Here is a 19617-nt window from a genome sequence, read left to right on the forward strand (position 1 = left end):
TATTCCTTATTGGATTTCCTGTATCTAGTTTTGCCAATTCTTCAATCTACAACAAAAGGCCACTTACTGGAGAGAGAATCTGATCAGCCACCTTCTGCTTAAGTCCCCCAAATATTGACATAATCTGAATTCCTTGAGATTGTTTACATTGTTTTTCCTTCCTGTTCCAGATGCTTTCCTTTCTCATTTTCTCCCAATTTCTCCAGACATACTCTGCTTAAATTCTTAAATCCACTTGAAATCTCAATATTTTCCTGATACATCTCTCCCTTCACACATGCTATTCCCTGGAATATTTTGCTTCCCTGTATACAGTCTTTGAAACTCAACCCATTGGGAACTGCTGATTTGGGCTTCTCAGAACATACCCCACACACTTCTTTCTCCATCCCACTTCCAACTATGGGTGGTTGTTGGCCCCAACCCAGCCAATCAGGCATCCAGAGTTGAGTTTTCCACCCTTCTGAACAAAATGAGTCATGTGACCCAAGTCCAGCAAGCAAAGGCCTCCCTGGAGATTTTCTGTTAAAAAATAGTAAGGAAGAGAACCTATCCCTCTGTAGCTGTTGGAAGTCATATTTCTAATTACATGGAAAAAGAGAGCCTGTACAATGCCATGGGTCAATTCATTGGGGGTGTATTAACCTAGATTCTTTTGGTTTTGAGTGACAAAACCCTGAGTTATAACCTTCTATAATAAACCAGTATTTCAGTAAGAAAAAAAGCTCCTCTGCATTCTACAAGCCATTCTAGCAAGTTAATTGAACCTAAGGAGGGTGTCTTGGGAGCCTATGATTTGCAGCCTGTCGACAGAAACACAAGCAACGATGGGCTTGTAACTGACATCTGAAGTGGAGGACTCTTCAAAGATTGAGCCCTTTACCTGTGGAATCTGATGCTCTCCAGGTATGTTGAGTCAGAATTGAGTGGAATTTTCAAGCACCCTACTGGAGTCTGAGAATTTTGCTCCTTGGTGCAGGGGAGCCTCCACATTGAAATGAGTTCTAGACCTCCTCACTACCTCTGTCTCTTAGAAAGCAAGGGAATATCAAAACTAGCAGTGAGCAAGCCTAGTACACAGATCCCAGCTACTGAAAACCACTTTCCCCAAAAAGAACCAGAACTTCTTGGAGAAATGACTAAAATGCCAGAGTTGGAGCAAAGAACATGTAAGGTGAACCTGGAATACCTTGAACCAGAAAGCAAAGAGGTGATCTAAAAATGATGGATTCATGATAAAAAGATGATAGGAATCAGCTTGCTAGAGCTCCAGCTGGTCAAACTGGGACAATGGTAGTAATGGGTTCTAAGTTATAATCTTATTGAGTAGAATCAGCAACAATAATTCAGAGATAGATAGATAGATAGATAGATAGATAGATAGATAGATAGATAGATAGATAGATAGATAGGATGGATGGGAGGGCGGGTGAAAGGGTGAGTGGAGGAACAGAAAGACAGATAAGAAGATGGTGGATAGATATAGATGAGAAATAAGACCTCTACATAGTCTCAAAGTATCTCCCACAAATAGATACTAATTTGAAAAGGGAACAATGGTACGTCACTTGGAGGTGTCTGGCAGATACTACTTAGGGAAGGGTCAAATTGAGCATCATCAGAAACGAGACAGGTCAATATTGGGTACCATCCGACAGGATGCAAGGAAACACTTGCTTAAGGTGCAAAACCTGAATCTAACCATCAGAAAACACCAGGTAAAAACCCAAATTGAGGGATGTTCTATGGAAAGCTGATCTGTAATCTTCAAAAGTGTCAAAGTCTTGAAAGCCAAGAACATTCCAGACTAAAGGAGGTTGAAGACACAAGACAAGTATATGTGATGCTGATTCTGAGCTAGACCCTCTGCTCAGGACACTACTTGGAGCCAGATGGAAGGAATGTATTTTCTTGATTTTGATGGTTGCATGATGATGAAGCAAGAGAGTGTCCTTGTTTGGAGGAAACAGACACTAAAGTAGCCCTGGGTGTCAGGGCAGCAGGAGACAACTTGCTATCAAATGATTCAGTAGGGGGAAAAGGTTGGTAAGGTAGGCCTGACTTTCCCATCTGTGGTTATTCTAGAAAAAAAATGTGAATATGTAAGAGTATCTACCTATTCTGTGAGAGATGAATGCTAAGAACAGCGCCTGGCATAAAGGACATTCTGAATCAATACGAGCTGTTAGCAGCAGCAGCTTCTTCTTCCTCCTCTGCACCCAAGTAGCAGGACCAGGAGGCACCAGCAGGTGAAGGTCAATTAATCTGACCGTCTGGGCACCAGCCCAACAGCAACCAACATCTATCAACAAATTGATCTCCCCTTAATCTATCAAACACTTAGCAGTCATTCCCACAGATGCAGCAAAACTTTTGTTTCCTTTAGAGCATCTTACTGCCAAACAAGTCGCACAATCCATCAGCAAATCCTGCTGGCTCAGCCTCCGACTCACACATCCGGAGTTAACGCTTCTCATCAGCTCCCCGCTAGTACACCGCAACAAGACCTCAGCTTGCTCCTGGGTCATCGCCACTGCTCCTGATTGGTCCCTCTGTGTTTACCCTGGTTCCCCATCACCCCTACTCTACTCACCATCCAGCGGGCAGCATAATCCAGATTTTTTTTAAAGATTTATTTATTTATGCATACAAGAACTGGGGTACAGGCCAGAGGTGCGGGAGGTGAGAGGGTTTACCACAGACAGAGTGGGGAGCAGAACAGACAGATCTACTGAAATACACTGCTGAGGGGAGCAGTGGGCGAGACGGGGGTGTCTGCTGCACCATGCAGGTAGCTCCCTGGCCAGAGATCAAACTCGTGCTGCTGAGGCTTCCATAGCTTCACTTAAACCCTTGCGCCACAAGGGAGACCCCATAATCCTGATTTTAAAGAGAAAAGACTAGAAAGGAGGATCGGATCCTGCTACTCCATTTCAGGGATACCTGACCTGGCTCAGAAAGGAAGGCCCGCTCTTCCCAGTGGCCTACAAGCCCCCAGGGGTCTCACTCCCGCCCCCTCCCTCTGGCTCACTCTGCCCAGGCTCACTGTCCCTGCACTCCAGGGAGGCTCCTACCTCAGGGCCTCTGAACTAGCTGTTCCCTTTGCCTGAAATGCCTTTCCCTCACCTGCAAGCCGCCCCTCCTCACTGAGGCTTTCTCAGGCCCCGTTTAAGACCACAGCAGCCCTCACCCCAGCACACTACCCATTCATGCTTCACTTGCCATAACAACCTTCACCTGTAAAACTTCTCTATTATCATTTGTTGGTTGCACTACCTATAATTATTATAATGTTCCTTCCTCAAGGGCAGAGGTATTGTCTGCTGATTTTTATCAAAAAATGCCAGTGCTTGAAACAGGGCAAAAGCAATCAATATGCATGTATTGAGAAAAATGAAAGAGTGAGAGAGTGGATGGATGAAAAGAGCCTTTGGATGGGGCAGAGGAAAGAAGGCGGGAAAAGAACAAATGTGGACAGGAACACACCAGGTATCGGGGCTCTCCTCGGCCAAAGAGTCATGTTCTCTCGGAACCCGGCAGCCCCCGCGCTCACCCATCCACGCTGGCCCTATGCCTATCGGCACAAAAACAGGGAGTGATTTCTCTAATGAAGGTTCCAGGTCCTCAATACTCACCTCCCTGGGGCTGCTCCCAACCCACGACCTAGGGAGCAGAGCTGGGCAACTCACGCAGGCGCAGGACCCCTCAGTGGGCAACTCCTGCTCAGGGGCTCCCCATCGGCCTGGCCAGGGTTCTCTCCCAGCTGCTCTGGCATCTCAGACTCTCCCCAGCCAGCCGTCCTGCCTTCCTCCTTTCACAGGTGTCAGCCCCACATCACACTCTGTTCCTGCTCCTCTCCATCCTGCCCCGGCACGCCCCCATAACTCTCCCCTAAGACCTACCGCTCAAAGGACCTGAATTGACACAGGTGGAGTCTCAGGTGGAAACCCGACCCATCAACGGGCTTTCAAAGGATTCTGGGTAATTGTGGCAGAGTGAATAACGCCCATGGGTTGGGTCAGGGCCCTCAGAAAGAAGTGGCCCACCGTCTATGGCAAAAGGACCTTGGAGGCATGATTAAGTTAGCGATGTTCAGATGGGCAGAGAATCTACCTGGAGTTTCTAGGTGACACAAGGGCCTTCATAAGAGGTCCGCAGGAGGTTCAGAGAAAACATGCTGTACTGCTGGGTCTGAAGATGGACGGAGGGCTCACGAGCAGTCTGCAGCCCCAGAAGAGGCAAAGAACAGATTATCCCCTGGCAGCTGCTGACACCTGATGTTAGCCCTTGATTTCAGTAAGATTCACTTTGTACCTCTGACCTGCGGAATGGAGGTGACTTGTTACAGCAGCAACAGGAAACTAACACAGTAAGTAAAAGGGGAGTCGGTGAATCCTGCCAGTAACAAAATTTTAAACCTCAGCTCCTCCATCACCTGATGCTTTTACCCTTAAGGCATCTTTAACTAATCTGCTTCAGTGCCCCGCTGACGCTGACGGAAACAGTGCTGTGATCAAAGTGTTCGCTTTGCCATCTCAGGCTAACTCGTGTCCTTGGCAGGCTGGGTGCCACCGCTCACAATTTATTTTTGTCTTAGGTTCTTTGAGGCAGTTGCCCCCTCCCCAGCTCCACCCCCAGCAAAGTATAGGCTTATACTCCCTGCAGCAAGGTCAAGGGCAGTCCTGGCTTCAAATCCCAACTCAGCCACTGTTTATCAGCTGTGGGACCGTGGGCAAGTCATCTGTTGCCCCGAGCCACCATTGCTTTCCCAGCCTCTGGCGGATCCTGAGGGGATGAGTGCCAGGATTAACACCTTCCTCAAAGGAAGAAACAGGCCTCCGGTGTCAGTATGTTCTTAATTCACCCATTCCACAAATATTTATTGACAGTCAGCTGTGTGCCTAGTCACCTGGGAGCCTTCCCAGAGCCGGGGAAAGCAAATTTCTGGAAAAGGCAGATGGCAAATGTTTAAAGCTTTGCAGGCTACACTGTGCCTGTCACAACCACTCAGCGCGGCCAACAGAGAGAGAAAGCAGACAAGATGTAAACGCTCAGGCCTGGCTGTGTTCTAAGAAAATTTTATTTACTAAAACAGGGAGCCTTCTCGAAGGCCATCATTTGGACTCATCCCAGATACTGGATATACCCGGAGAATAAAACAGACACGGATCTAGCCCTCATGAACTCTCCATCCACGTTCAATATTTTTCTTCAATTAAAAAAAAAAATCCTCTTTTCTTTATGTCATCAATTGAAGCAGTAGAAGACAGAGCACAAGTTTGGAGCCAGATTCCTGAGTTCTGATCCCGGCTCCGCCACTGGCTAGCTGTGTGGCTTTGAGTCAGATACCTGACCTCTCTGTGTGCTTCAGTCTCTTCCTCGGTCATCATGCTGGTTCCATTCCTTTTGACTGGCTTAGGCCCAGGGTGCAGTTTCAGCCAGTGAGTGTGAGGAAGAACGTGCTGGGATCTTCAGGGAGAGGCAATTTTTGCTCTTAAAAGCAAAATGGAACTTCTCATGTAACTGGACATTTAAGTTGCATCTGAAAATGGCCCTGGAAGAACCATCTGTGAGTATCAGGTCTGTGGACCTGATGATGGCAGGGAAGAAACAAAAGCAAGATGCTTGGAAATGTATCAGGGTCCTGAAAGAATCCTGGAGTCACCGTTACTTGAGATAATTAGCTTTCCTTATTGCCTCAGCCCATTGAATTTTTGTCACATTTTGTCACAGGATTTTTTGTCACATTCTGATTGATACAAAGAGCTACCTTTTATTGAGCATTTACTATATACACACCCTCTTGCCACCACGCCAAACATTTGTTATCAGATTCAATCCTCCCAGTAACTGTGATACTGTGATTTATAAGAAACAGCACGTATTTGGTCTTAACCAGACCACTTTCCTGACATAGAGCTCCTAAATCCCTTGGGAAATCCTGTAATAAGAGGGATCAACAAGAGGTGCCTTTTGTTATATTAATGGACTGTCTTTGTTATGTTAATGAGGTACCTTATTGTGTTTGTGGGTTCTTTCGTTGTGCTAATTAGGTTCCTTTTGTTGTGTTGATGTGGTGTTTTGTTATGCTAACAAGGTGTCTTTGGGAAAAGCTTGAGATGACCTATGGCTGGGAGCTGATTCCAGAACAACTCACCAAGCCACGAAGGGGGTGGGAACTTTTAGGGCCCATTCCACTATCTCTCGGGAGGGGATAAGGAGGTTAGGTCAATCCCCAATGGCCACTGAGTTAGTCAATCACACCTGTGTAATGAAAACTCCTCAAAAACCACAAGGAGTAGTTCAGAGAGCCTCTGGGTTGGTGAAGACAGAGAGGGGTGGAGTCAGCGTGTACCCCAAGAGCACAGAAGCTCCTCGCCCTTTCCCTACACCTTGCTGTATGTGTCTCTTATTCTGGCTGCTCCTGAGTTACATCCTTTTATAACAAACCAGCAATCTACTAGAAAAAAATATCTCCCTGAGTTCTACCAGCCACTCTTGAAAATTAAATGAATCCGAGAAGGGGGTCCTGGGAGCCTCTGATTTACAGCCTGTCGGTCAGAAGCACAGGTTACAACCTGGACTTGCAACCTGCGTCTGAAGTGGGGAGGGGCAACCTTGTAGGACTGAGCCCTTAACCCGTGGCCCCTGATGCTGTGTCCAGGTGGACAGCGTCAGAATTGGGTTGAATTGTTGTAGGACTCCCTGCTGGTGTCCAAGAATTGCTTATTGGGGAACCCCATCCCAGTCCACTTTAGAATTGGTACCAGAACCTATTTAGCAGCCCACAAGGCAGGCACCGTTATTAACCTCACTCTGAAGCTCAGAGACGATACAGAAATTGTCCTGGGCCCCTCAGCTAGTGGCAGAGCTGGGGTTCAAAGCTGGGGGAAACCCCCTGTTCCACCACTCTTCTATGAAACTGCCTCCCGGGACTGTCCAACAGCTGTCTGTCCCATCTCCCTCCATTCAAAACCCCCCTCATCTTTACAAATCGATTCAGAGAGCAGCCGTTGCAGCCACAAACTTATGAATCAGAGCTACTGGAAGCAATTACAATCTCTGAGCAATTCCGTGAAGATACTGAAGAGCCACACTATGAAATCCAAAGCAGATGTGATTTACCCCGAGTATGGCAATTCAAGTTCCAGCTGGAGTGGAAAGATGAAGTTGGTGGAGGAAAGCTCTCTCTGCTTTGAAACCTCCTACACCTGCCTCCCCAAAAGCAAAACCCCAATTTAGTTCAAGCACTGCTTGCAGAATTTTTTGCAGTTGTGATAACAAACTTAAGTGATTGGCTTGAGTGTTTAAAGCACACCTTTCAGAAAACAAGTCTTCCTGGCAATAAACAGAATAGATCCATAAAGTGCCTTGACCATCTCCACCCAGATAATCTAGGGAGAAAAAGGGAGATAAGAACATCATTTGACAAAACCAAAGCCGCCAACAGATGTGTAAAGAAACCAAGGGTACCATCTGCAGGTGAAGCACAAGCTCATCCACGCTGATGTTGAACAATCTGACCTTTTGTTGTGGGGGTCAAAGAGAAGCCAGGATGATATTAAAATTAATAATGTCTTGTGGTTTGATGTAGTAACTGTCATTTCAAACTCTGGACTTCATAAGCTTCATTTCTGCAAACATCCTGGGTCTGAAATCCCAGCTTTATCATTAACTGGCTGTGCAACCTAGGGCAAGTCACCTAACCTCCCTGCGCCTGGGAGACAGGACAATAATAGAACCACTGTGTGAGGTCACTGCAAAGGTGAACTGAGTTCATAATGAACGGCGACTGCTTCATGGCTACCCCCTGATTTGTGCTCACTAAATCCTAGCTGAATGGATAAGCAAGTGAATGAAGACAGCTGAGCTTTCACACCAGCTCAGTCCGCCTCTCTCCTAGCAACACAGTCCCAGATCTACACAATTTCCAGTCTTTCTCTGAGATTAAGTCTAACCTCCACATTCCACCACACTGAACACCCCTTTCTAATCCAGATCACTTACATGCTGTTCCAAGCAGGAGCTGGCATCCTGAGATACACTCACCAGAGGCAAGCAAGCATGATTTTATTGTGTAACTTTGAATTTAATAGAGTCTAGATGCCAGCTGACTGCAAGAGGTAAAAATTAAGCGGTGACCTTTTCACAATTTGCTTTCTCTGATGCAAATGTTAGTCCACGGCTACAACCAGACATTTATCATGTCTGATTAGTAGATTTATGGTCAGACAATTCATAGATTTATGGTGAGACGATTCTAAACACACAGAAAACAGAAATGCCTTCCAATGTCAGCGCACCCAGCCCTCTTTCTTAACCAAGCTACTGAATATTGGATTGTTTGATGTGACCCAGCCACGTTCCATGCCCAAGACACACAAATGTCCCATTAAGAGTAACTGCATTTACACTGAAGTTATTTTTTCCCACCATCTATGCCGGGAGGGCAAGAGGAGAGAGGAGGCTGAAGATGTGAGGGGGAAACTTGACAAAGCAAAAAAAAAAAAAAACATCTAGATGGCTGAGGAGGCGGCCTCCGAGACTAAAGGATTCCCACTTGTCATGTTCATCCTTCTTCACGCTCCTCCACTCCGTGCCCTCAGAGAATTTCAGGAAGTTACTGAGATTTGCAAAGGGTGTTAAATTCTCTGGCCGCATCCCCTGCCTCCTCAGAACCCGCATACACTCAGATTTCTCTGACAGTTGATTCAATCAAGATCTAGTGAACGAAGCAGCTAGTGCTCAAAACTGGGATGCTATTCAATTCGAAAATGTATTGGGATTGAGTGTCTCAGGAGAACCGTCCTGAGAAGAGAAAGGAAAGAAGCAGGGAGGAGGGACAATTCATGAACATTTTTGTCAGAGGAAATATGACTGGGTCTGGCAGGGTAAGTATCAGGCTTTTCCGCCCTCCCTCCATGAGCATTCATGATGGATCCCTGGGGCACCAGCTGCATGCCTGATGGCGGACACCTGGAGTGGGGTGTGGGCATGCAGAGGTGGGCACACCTGGGCAGAGACGGGGATTAGAAGGGTGGCATCACAGGGACTCAGGAGGAGAGAGAACAAGAGAGGAAAGAGAGAACAAGCAAGAGAAAGAGAAAGAAGAGCAGAACTAGGAGAGAAGCAGAGACCACGAGAGAAGGCTGGAGAGCCCAAAAAGAGTGAAGATTTGCCGGGAGCTGAGAGGCCTGCCAGCCTCCCAGGCCCCCAGCACCCCCGCCTGCCCCGTACCTGGTAAAAGCTCAATAAAAGCCTGAAAAGCCACCGAGGGCGCCAGGACTCTCCTTTACCCGTCTGCTCAGATCACAGAAAACTTGTTCTGGGCCTTCCTGGCACGACAGTCGTGTCATCGTTAAGCTCACAGCCTTCATCCCACAGCTTGGGACTGAGGCCCAAACCCAACTGAGAACCTCTCTGAGTTTCCACTTTCTCCTTTGTAAAGTGGAGATAATGACTCAGAGCTGCTAGAGCTGTTGAGATGGCTCAATCACGTGTCTGGCACCCTAACCAGTGCCCAGCAGCGGGTAGATGCCACCACTGTTGTGTCAGTTGACATTACCCATAACAAAATGCTAAGTGTCTATGCACAGGAGCAGTACATTAGGGAGGGTACATTACACTGAAAGGAAATGCTGTATGGAAAGAAGGAAGTAGATGCAGATACATAATGAACATAAAATGTATTTGGTTTGAAGGATTCTAAAGATGTAATTATGAAATGTTATGGTTGTTTGGAAATCTGCTAATAGGAATAAAATGCAATGAAGGAGTGAATTAAGGAGCTAGAGTATGGCCAGAGGAAGCCGAGATCTAGAAGAGATTTCCATTTGGGGTTTAACCAAGGAGGGAGGGTGAGGATCTAACAAGGACTGAGCTCCACAGGCCTCACTTCCAGCTACCCCTGGGGAAGGACAAGAAGTTCTGTGCATCTTAACCCCTCATGCCACCAGGGAGGCCCCTCTTCTGCTCCCCACTCTGTCTCTAGTGAATCCTCTCACCCCTCTGCATCTCTGGCCTGCACCCCAGCTCTTGTATGCATAAATAATTTTTTTTTTTTTTTTTGTGGGACCCTCGCCGGCCGCCAGGGAACGAACCAACGCTGCAGAGGCTGCGGGCAGCCTCTCAGCCCAGCACTCAACCACTGCGCCCCCAGGGGAGGCCCAAATAAATCTTTTTTAAGAAAAGTTCTCTGCAGATTTGAAAATAGGACTTGGGGCACAATGACCAGGAATAGGGAGCGTTCTGGGGTCTTCTTGGGAGAAGTTCTATGTAGAGCCTGGAAAGGGGCTGAGTGGATGTGGAGAATGTGCCCCTGTGGCCAGCTGAGGACGAGCCCAACCCCAGTGCTCAGCAGGCCGCGTGGAGCCCTGTCCGTCCTCCCTGCAGACCCGAAGCCTGCACGGGGCATGGCCGGCCCAGCTGTGCTCACTGTAAGCCACGGATGGCAGGTGGCGAGCTTCTCCCAGCCCCCGTTTTCCACTTCTTCCACAGCAAACTTTGTCAACAGAGGCACTGCCGGCACCTAGGATGGGTGCACGGGGCTGTCCCTGGCCCACACCTACCCTACACCACATCTTCACTCCTGCTGTTCTCTTTGCTGCGAATGCCTTCCCCACCCCAAAGGTCCAAATCCTCCTTCTGGTACTTCAGTTCAAGTACCACATCACCTGGGGAGTTTCTCATCGCTCCAGCCTCTGCATGGATTCCTCTGCTAACCCGAGCCAGCATCTGCCCTCTTTGCCGTGCAAGCTGGCCTGAGATGGCAGCCACTCGCACACTTCATCACATCTTTCCCAGCCTATGTGGAGTCGTCTTGCCTGCCTCCCCCCAACAGGACTCAATAAATACTGGTGCTTTTGTTCTAAGACCAGGGACCAAGCTACAGGATTTGTCCCTCTTATTTCTTACAGCACCGACACCCACAGTAATGATTCAATAAGCATCTCTTGAAATTTCAAATGGCCTAAAATAGAGTCAAGGATTACTCAACGAATAGCTGCTTCTTCCCTTACCCTGTCTCCTTTTGGGTGTGTTGCCCCCGCTGAGAGCCTAGACGGGGAGAAAGGGATGATGTTTCCTCCCTTCCCTACATCTTGTGGGGTAGCCTTTCTCTCTGCTTCTTCGAGGAGGGCTTCAGCAACGCCACGTGGCTCGCTGGAACTTCTGCCCACATGGACAGACCCTTTGGCAAGATGTTTAGGTTGCCATAGGGAAAACCACGAGTCACACCAAGACTTGGAGGCTGACATCTGGGGTACCTGGATACAGCCACAGAAACCCTGGCAACAACAAGTGCCACGCCGTTCACAGTGGCTGCCTCTGGAGGTGAGCGCATGGAGCAGGAGACTTTCATTTGTTTCTCTGACATATTCCTGCCTTATTTGAATTTGTCCTGATGAGTGAGATTTGTCATTCTGAAAAGAAAAAAAAAAAGACACCTCCTCCAGGAAGCCTCCAAGACTGATATAAAAGGACTTCTCAGCATTGCAGTTTCTTGCACTGTTCCTTCTGTCATTTCAGCAGCTACCACTTAAGGAGCATCACTGTCCTGGGAGCCTGGAGGGCAGAGGCTGTCCATCTTTCTGATACGGAGCCTATAAAAGGAACTTAGCGATACTATCTGGGGATGAATGCATGGGAGGGAGGGTAGGAGTGAGTGAGTTCAGCTCTGCGCACAAGCAACACTAAATCCCCCCAGCCTTTGCCCACACTCATCCTACTGAGACTGGCTAAGGGCCAAGAGTGGCCATTTGGGAGTGCTGGGCCACCCCAAGATGCCTGAGATTAATGACAGCGCTGCCAACACCTCACCAGTGTGCATTTGCAAGTCTTAATCACATGCAGGGGACCAGCACAACTGCTCCTCCACGAACTTGAATCCCCGCGTCTCCAACATTAATCGTTACCCCCTTTTTCCTCTCGTCCTGACACCTGCAGCTCCCTAAGGAAAGCAGGGAACAAAGACAAGAGGGGGCAGGAGAAGGAGCTCAGGCTGCAGAGATCGTTCGACTTTCACTTCAGCCCTGGGGACTGGTGAGGGTGAAATGTCTTGTATTTTTAGGAAATGGCTCAGCTAGAGGTGATGGTGGGGAGTTGGGTCCCAGCCCGGAGTCAGATCTGCATTGCAAATGCCTCCAAATCTGCCCAGGGAGATGGGATGTTTTTGATAGTCTGTTCTCCCAGCTGAGCCGACCCGCTGATGCCATCTTTGTCCCCGCCAGCCTCCCGCATCAACCGCGGGACCAGCTTTGGACCATTTATTTCAGGGCAACTGACAGATGATCCCCCCACCCCCCTCCCTCTCCCCACCCCCGGCACCACTCTGGGTGAATAAAAGAGACTGCCTGATGCTGCCTCTGACCAGCTGAAGAACAGATCCTGTTCACAGCCTTGGCTTTGCCGCTTACCAGCCTTGTAACCCTAAGCAAATGGCTTAACGTCTCGAAGCTTCAGGGACACCGTGTAGTTTGCTTGTTTGTTTAAATCCTCCCACTTCCTGGTGCCAAGAAACTTGGACCCTCCCAAGAACCTGTCTTGGAATTAAGGCATGAGGATGCCTCTTCTAAGATGCAAAAACGCTTGAAAACTCAGCTCGGTCTTGAACATTCAAGAATGAATCTGCTTATCAGAGAAAATCAGCTTAGCAGGGCCTGGAAGAGGGAGTTTGGGTAAGTTTTGACTGGGGGGAGGGGAAAGGTAGAAGTTTAAGGGAGGAAGTTGCTCCCCGAGATAAAGAGACTAGTGTTGATGACCGGAAGGGCTGTGGGCACCAGAACACAGGCCTCAGCTCCCCATCTAAGACAACAGATAATACAAAGGAAACTTCCCAGCTACCAGGCATCACCCTTAGGGCGACATGAATTCTCTCTTTGGTTATAAAACCCCTTTTACAGATAATGAAACCAAGATCCAGGAAGGCTCAGTGCCTTTTGCAAGTTAACGCCAGCAGCACCCATGGGAGCCAGCCTGAATCCCACACTTCCAGTTGACAGCAGGGGATACCACACGGTTCTCAGGGACACTGGGCATTTGGGTGGGTTGGAGAGTGGGGACAGGACAGAAGGAGAGAGCAAGGGGTGAAAAAAAGGCCCTGAGAGCTGAGCTCCAGGCACTCCCAGTTGCTCCGGAACTGCCTCGCTCTGCAGCCAGGCTGGAGATCAGAGACACAGTATCCCGCAGAAGGACTGGCTGGCGGGACAACCTTCCTTCCCTCCTTGGCTCCTTCTGGCTCCAGTTGGCCTAACACTTTGGAAACTGTTACCATGGAGACCACTCTCCAGTGGCCAGAGCCGGGAGCTGGGGCCCAGGGCCTGGAGGTGGAGAGAAGAGGCTGATGCTGAGCTGGGGGGTGAGCCCTAGAGGCCTGGGGGAGGTGGTGCGGGGTGTCAGATGGCCAGAGGCAGGAGGCCAACCCAGCCCCAAGGGGCGGGTATGTTCCCGGGTCTGCTGGGGCCTGCCAGATTCCCCTAAAAGCTAGCAGAAGACAATACCACCAAAGCACAGGAACAAATTTTTCTGTCCTTACCATGCCTTAGATATGTGTGCAGCACCTACTGTGTGCAAGATCCCATTCAGGGCACTGGCATATAATTATAAGAAATGCACAGATCCTGTGAAAATCATCCCAGTACAGAATGTGTCCACTAATAAAAGTCTTAGAACCCCCAATAAAGAGGATATGAATCAGCTCAACAAGAAGCTGTTCCCTGGTTGGTTTTTATTTTGGGGATCATTATTGGTCACGTGTGTCTAATATTTGCAGCAGTAATAATAATAGCAGCAGGAGCAGGAAGAGCTGCCATTTAATTAGGACATACTACATGCTTTATTCACATCAACACTTTTCGCTTCACCACCAGGGGATTTCATGGATAATGAAATCAAAGTCCAGAGAGTTTCACTCACTGACCAAAAAACAAACATCTGTGTATTAGTTTTCTGTTGCCACTTTAACAAATTACCCTGAAGTTAGGGGCTTAAAACAACGCACATTTATTATCTTGCAGTTGCGGAAGTCAGAAGTCCAAAATCTGTCTCATGGGTTGAAGTCAACATGTCAAGAAGGCTGGTTCCTTCTAGAGGCTCTAGGAGACAATCCACATACTAGTCTCCTCCAGTTTCTAGTGGTGCCTACATTCCTTGGCTCACGGCCCCTGCCTTTGTCTCTGCTCACGTACCTAGATGATGTGTGTGTCCCTCCCAAGTTCATAGGTTAAAACTTGACACGCAGTGTGATAGTGTCAGGAGGCAGATCCTTTGTGAGGTGACTAGGTTATGAGGGTGGAGCCCCTGTGAACAGGATCAGTGCCCTTATAAAGGAGACCCCAGGGAGCTCCCTCACCCCTCCACACAAGGACACAGCCAGGGTGCTGCCAATGAGCCAGGAAGCAGGCTCTTACAGACAAAAGACCTGCAGGTGCCTTGAACTTGGAGTTCCTCATCTACGGAAATGTGAGAAATAAGGTATGCTGCTTATAAACCCACTTGGCTATTTCAGAATATTTCAGTATAGCAGCAGTTGTCCTGCTCCACTTCATTCTCAACCCTCCCGCCGCCTCCCTCTTCTCAGGACCCTTGGGATGACCGTGGGATCACCAGATCATCCAGGATCATCTCCCCAACTCGAGATCCTGAACTTAATCACATCTGCAGAGTCCTTTTTGCCAGAGGAGTTAACATCCATGGGTTCCTGGGATTATGGTATATGTGGGGAATATTGTTCAGCTGGTAGTGGCAGAGCCAGGATTCAAACCCCTACGTCTGTCTAAGTGATGAGTGTACCATGAGGTCAGCCAGAGCATCCCTGACGCTTCATCCCCAGGAGAAGAGTGTCTGGGCTCTCCAACCAGCATGCTGCGGGGATTCTCACGAAGCCCTAGGCCCTAAACAAAGGCAGCATGGAAGTCAGTTTCCCAGATCACCACCTTCCTGCCTTGATCTGGAGCGTTCATTTAGCAGCAAAGGAAGATCAAAGGCTTTCAGACCAGACAGTACTGGGCTTCAGTCTCCACAATGACCTCTGCCAGCTCTGTGACCTTAGGCATGTATTTTGCCCTCACTGAGTCTCAGTTTCCCCATCTGTGAAGTGGGCATAATTAGACCCATCACACAGAGCTATTGTGGAGGCAGGAATAAGGTTACAGAGAGAGCTAACAGAGAATTGGAGCACAAGATAGGAGTATTATTATTATTATTATTATTATTATTATTATTATTATTGAAAAGGTAAAATTTTGTCACCAGTCAGTTCTTCTTGAATATCTTGTTAGACCGTAGATGCCCTCCTTGGGCCTCACCCTGAAGATATGAAATGCTGAAAAGCAAAACTCCCCTAGGGTGTTGCTCCTGTTAGCCCTATGGGCCCAGACCCTCCTCAGAGAACCCCAAGGACAGACAATAAAGGCCCAATCACAGAAGAAAATTGTAACAGAGTAGGAAGCACTAACAACTTCCCAGGAGGAAATAATTACAAGTTCCCATGCTGGTTCCCGGCCCCATTAAAGGGGTGTGCATTCTGGGAGCGGGGGTAACCGCACACTTAACCTCAGGCACACCAACCGCCGCCTTTCCAAAGCCAGACATGTGACGTGCAGAAGAAAATGAGAAAATCAAGGCCTCATTTCAGCCCAGAAAATACACTAAAGGCTGTAATTAAAAAGCCTCTGGAGTATTTCCAAATGAATAGCCCACCCCTAAAAAAAAATATTTTGACAGGCGGGGCTGAATTATTCAGTAGACATTGCTCTTTCTTTAAAGCAGAGCCTGGGTTGGCAAGAGGTTGTTTTGTTTCCACTTTATTTCTCCCCTGGAGTCTTTATAGTCCGGATTTCACTAGGACTCCAAGAACGCCCTCTGCAGAGCAGGGCAGGAGAGCTGAGCTTCGGTGGTGACTAATGCCTCAGTCACTAGCCACATGCACATTCATTTAAATTAAGGAGTAGGAGGGATAGTTACCCTGCTGGAGACTGCTAATTTCATTGAGGAAATGCTAATTATTTTTTCCTCTTTTTTCCCTTCCTGGCTAGAACGCCAGTTACATAAGAACATTGCTATTTGCTAGAACTAAACATTAAGCTAACAAATATAATGATGTCGCTCCAAGATGCTCTAGCTCTGTGTAAACATTCTCAGTAAAGTGGCAGGAAGGGCTTGCCCAGGGCAGAATTCTTACACCTGTTGTGGTAGCACAGAAAGCAAGTTCAGCTGACTGCCTCCAGCAGTGGCAAAGTGAAGGTTACACCAATCACTTGTTCCAACTCAAAACTGTGAACCCATGAGTAAGCCTGTGCACCTCAAAATGGAAAGACAGCATTGCCACTGATTGATAAAATTGACAAAGCAACTATAAAGTGAGAAAGGAAGAATGCTTGGGACCTGCCTAAACTGGTCCCTTAGAGTATTTTACCTGCTGAAAAGTTCAAATCTCTAATTGTCCAGTCAATGCACAAGCAGCTATTGAGCACCTTCTACTTTCAAGGCACCAGGGAAACAACAATGAATGAGACCACAAAATCCTTGACCTGGAGGAATTTATATTCAAGTGGGGAAAGACAAATTGCAAATAAGAAAGTAAATATATGAAACAGTGTCAGACAAAGCTAAATGCTACAGACAAATCTAAAATAAGAATGGAATTCAGAGGGACTGGGAAAGAGGATACTTTACTGAACTGAGATGAGATAGGAGACAAGTCAGGCAGAGGTACAGCAAGTGCAAAGGTCCTGCGGTAGAAACAGAGGGCTCAGTATGGTGTGGCTGGACCCCAGTGACAGAGAGAAAACAGGTGATGAAGAAGAGTGGAAGATGTGATGGGGAAGTGGACAGGGTCAGATTATTCAGTAGGTTATAAAGAGAATGTGAGTTGTATTTTAAATGAGAAGCCATTGGCGGGTTTCAAACTAGGATGTAAAAGTAGAACAATTACTCTAGTAGATCAAGGGACACTTTGGAAGGTGTGTTAGTTACACTGTCACTATGGCTATCAATCCCATTAGCCCACTAGGGTCAGATTTGTATTGGGAGTTGATTTTTCAAAAAACAGGGATTGTCAGGGCACAAAGAAAATTATCCTGTACCCCCCTTGGTTCTTCTAGGCTGGCAAATAAGCAAACAAACATCAGACAGATTGATAAGAGAAAAAAAGTCAAGAAGTTTAGTGATAACATGGATATCTCCCGTACAAGTGGAGAGACCAAACAAGACTGAATAACTCAGCTCATGGCTTCAAGAACCATTTTAAATAGCTTGGCTAAGACAGAAGGACTTTGTGGCAGAGAAAGGAAGATCAGTAAGGGAGCTTACCACGGAAGGCACAGTAAACAAAGGTATGCAGATTACATTCTGTGTTCTCTATTGAGAATAATTACGGAGCTCTTCCCTGTACACTGAGGGAGACACCCTTATAGAGAGTTTACATGTAAATGTTGATTTCAAAAGTAACCTCCTCCTGGCCTTTAGAAGCCCCCCCCCTATGAAATAAGCCTCTTGTCAAAGACATTTTGGGGTGGCATTACTTGCTCCCCTATAGGTTGGATTTACTTCCCACCTCTGGGATGTTTCTGAACAATAGGATGCAAGATGGCAGATTGGTGGGGGAGGCTAGGTCTGTAATTTATCCAACATATATTGCTAGGCACCTACTCTAGGCACAGTTCAAGGCACTGGGGATACACCAGTGAAGAAAGCAGACCCAGCCCACTGTCACACAGAGCTCTGCCCTCAATGTCAGAAGGTTGCAGGGACAGGGAAGTACCAGGAATGTGGCAGTGCTGATAAGGAGCTCCTAATACAGCCTGGAGGGACCTAGGAGTAAATGGAAGGAGAGGTAAGTGGAAGGATGGGCTGGAGGTGCAGGAGGAGAAGAGATGCCATTCAGAATGACTATCATGTGCAAAGACTCAGAGATCCAGAGAAAACCCAAGGAACAGCATTATGACTTGATTGGAACAGAGAATGTGAGGGTGGAGAAGTCAGAAAGACCTCCTAAGTCACATCGAAGAGTCTGGAGCTTATCCCAGGGGACCCAGTGAGCCATGAGAAAGATTCAAGCTGGAGAAGACATGGACCCCAGAGCTCTGTGTTAGAAAGATCAAGCTTCTCCGGGAGGGAGAAGAAACCAGTAGGGCTGGGGTGAAGGCAGGAGTTGAGGAGTCCAGAGGGGAGGCTGGTGTGATCATTCAGGTAAGAGACTAGAGAAATCTGACCTACAAAAGTGGCACTACAGATGGAGAGATGGATGGACTAGTGAGTCATAAATGAGATGGATCCAAAAGGACTTGTGACTGGTGAGATGCTGGGATAGGAAGAGGTAGGGGTCAAGGATAACAATTGAACTTCTAGCTAACAGATCAATTTATGGTGGATAAAAAAAGCTGCTGAGGGGTTGGGGAAGATGTTGATGGAACATCCAGACCTACTCTGTCCAATATGGTAGCTACAAGTCTCACTGGATATAGAGTCCTGGCAATGTGACTAGTAGGATGAAAAAAGTAAATTCTAATTTATTCTTAATTTGAGCTAATTATTAGAAAAATTTTAAGTATGTTCAGAACTTAGTTATGTAACTCTACTTTTGCCAGTGGTAAACTTTCTGAAATCTAAATCCAAATCAATAATTTTTGATCCAAGTCAAAATGTGCTTTCAGTGTAAAATATACACCAGATTTCAAAGATTTAGTACAGAAGAAAAGAACTATACTTCTGTTTCATGTCTCTCTTTAAAGCCTACTATATGTTTAATACAGAAGCTCAAACCCTTGGGATTTATTGACTACTTGCCTTTCACAAGCAGGTTTGCAGTTGCCAAGTCTTAAGTCTTAGAATGTTAAAAAACAGCTTTCCCAAATACCCTATTGAGTTAACATCTCAATTGAAAGCAGTTCTTAATTAATGAAACAAATAATTAACCTTGAGAACAAAAGTTCTCTTTGTTCCCCAAAGCACAGTCCATGAATTTGCTAATTTAATGCAATTAATATTTACTAAGAACCTATCATAGGCAGGACCCTACTTAATGGTAACATTTTCAATACCATTGGTAATGAGAGGTATTCATTAACCACCATTGGTAATAAGGGATATTCATTAACCATCGCAATGTAACAAACCATCCTAAATCTCAACCAACGACTATATACTCAGTTTCAACCAACGTCCATTCACTTAGTTTCAACCAACGACCATTTACTTCTCTTGCACACACAGGCCGGTGATCAAGGGGACACTCAGCTGGGCAGTTTTGTTGTCTTTGGACCAGTATCCATTTCTTCCTCCTAACTTTTAGTGCTGACGTCAGAAAGCTGGCTGAACCCAAAGTCCACAGATGGGTAAATAGAGGGCACCCCAAAAGTTTTAGTGCCACTTTAATATTTGTGGGAGTATAAATGCTACAAACTTACAGAATGTAACGCCTGAAAATTTATTTCACTTTTTTACATTTACTTAGCATTATAAATGTCAAATATCATACTTTGAATTTTTTGTTTAAATCCCTCATGAAGATGGCAATTGACCACCAGTCAATTGCAAAGTCACATGACCAAGGGCTTGGCTACAAGAAGGAACAGAGTTAAAGTCAGTGATGCAATTTTCCCTGTTGATACAGAGAGGTTG

General features: G+C 46.9%; 1 long non-coding RNA gene across 1 annotated transcript; it reads left to right on the forward strand.

Annotated features, from left to right (window-relative positions):
• The first annotated feature begins 14329 nt into the window (after positions 1-14329).
• On the forward strand, positions 14330-19407 carry LOC119244964 (uncharacterized). Its single transcript, XR_008551885.1, has 3 exons — positions 14330-14469; positions 17100-17330; positions 19210-19407. It is a non-coding gene; the product is annotated as an uncharacterized LOC119244964 (long non-coding RNA).
• The last annotated feature ends 210 nt before the right edge of the window (positions 19408-19617 follow it).

This window comes from Talpa occidentalis, unplaced genomic scaffold, assembly GCF_014898055.3.
Source record: "Talpa occidentalis isolate TD23 unplaced genomic scaffold, MPIMG_talOcc4v2.1 talOcc4.14, whole genome shotgun sequence".
Classification (NCBI taxonomy): Eukaryota; Metazoa; Chordata; class Mammalia; order Eulipotyphla; family Talpidae; genus Talpa; species Talpa occidentalis.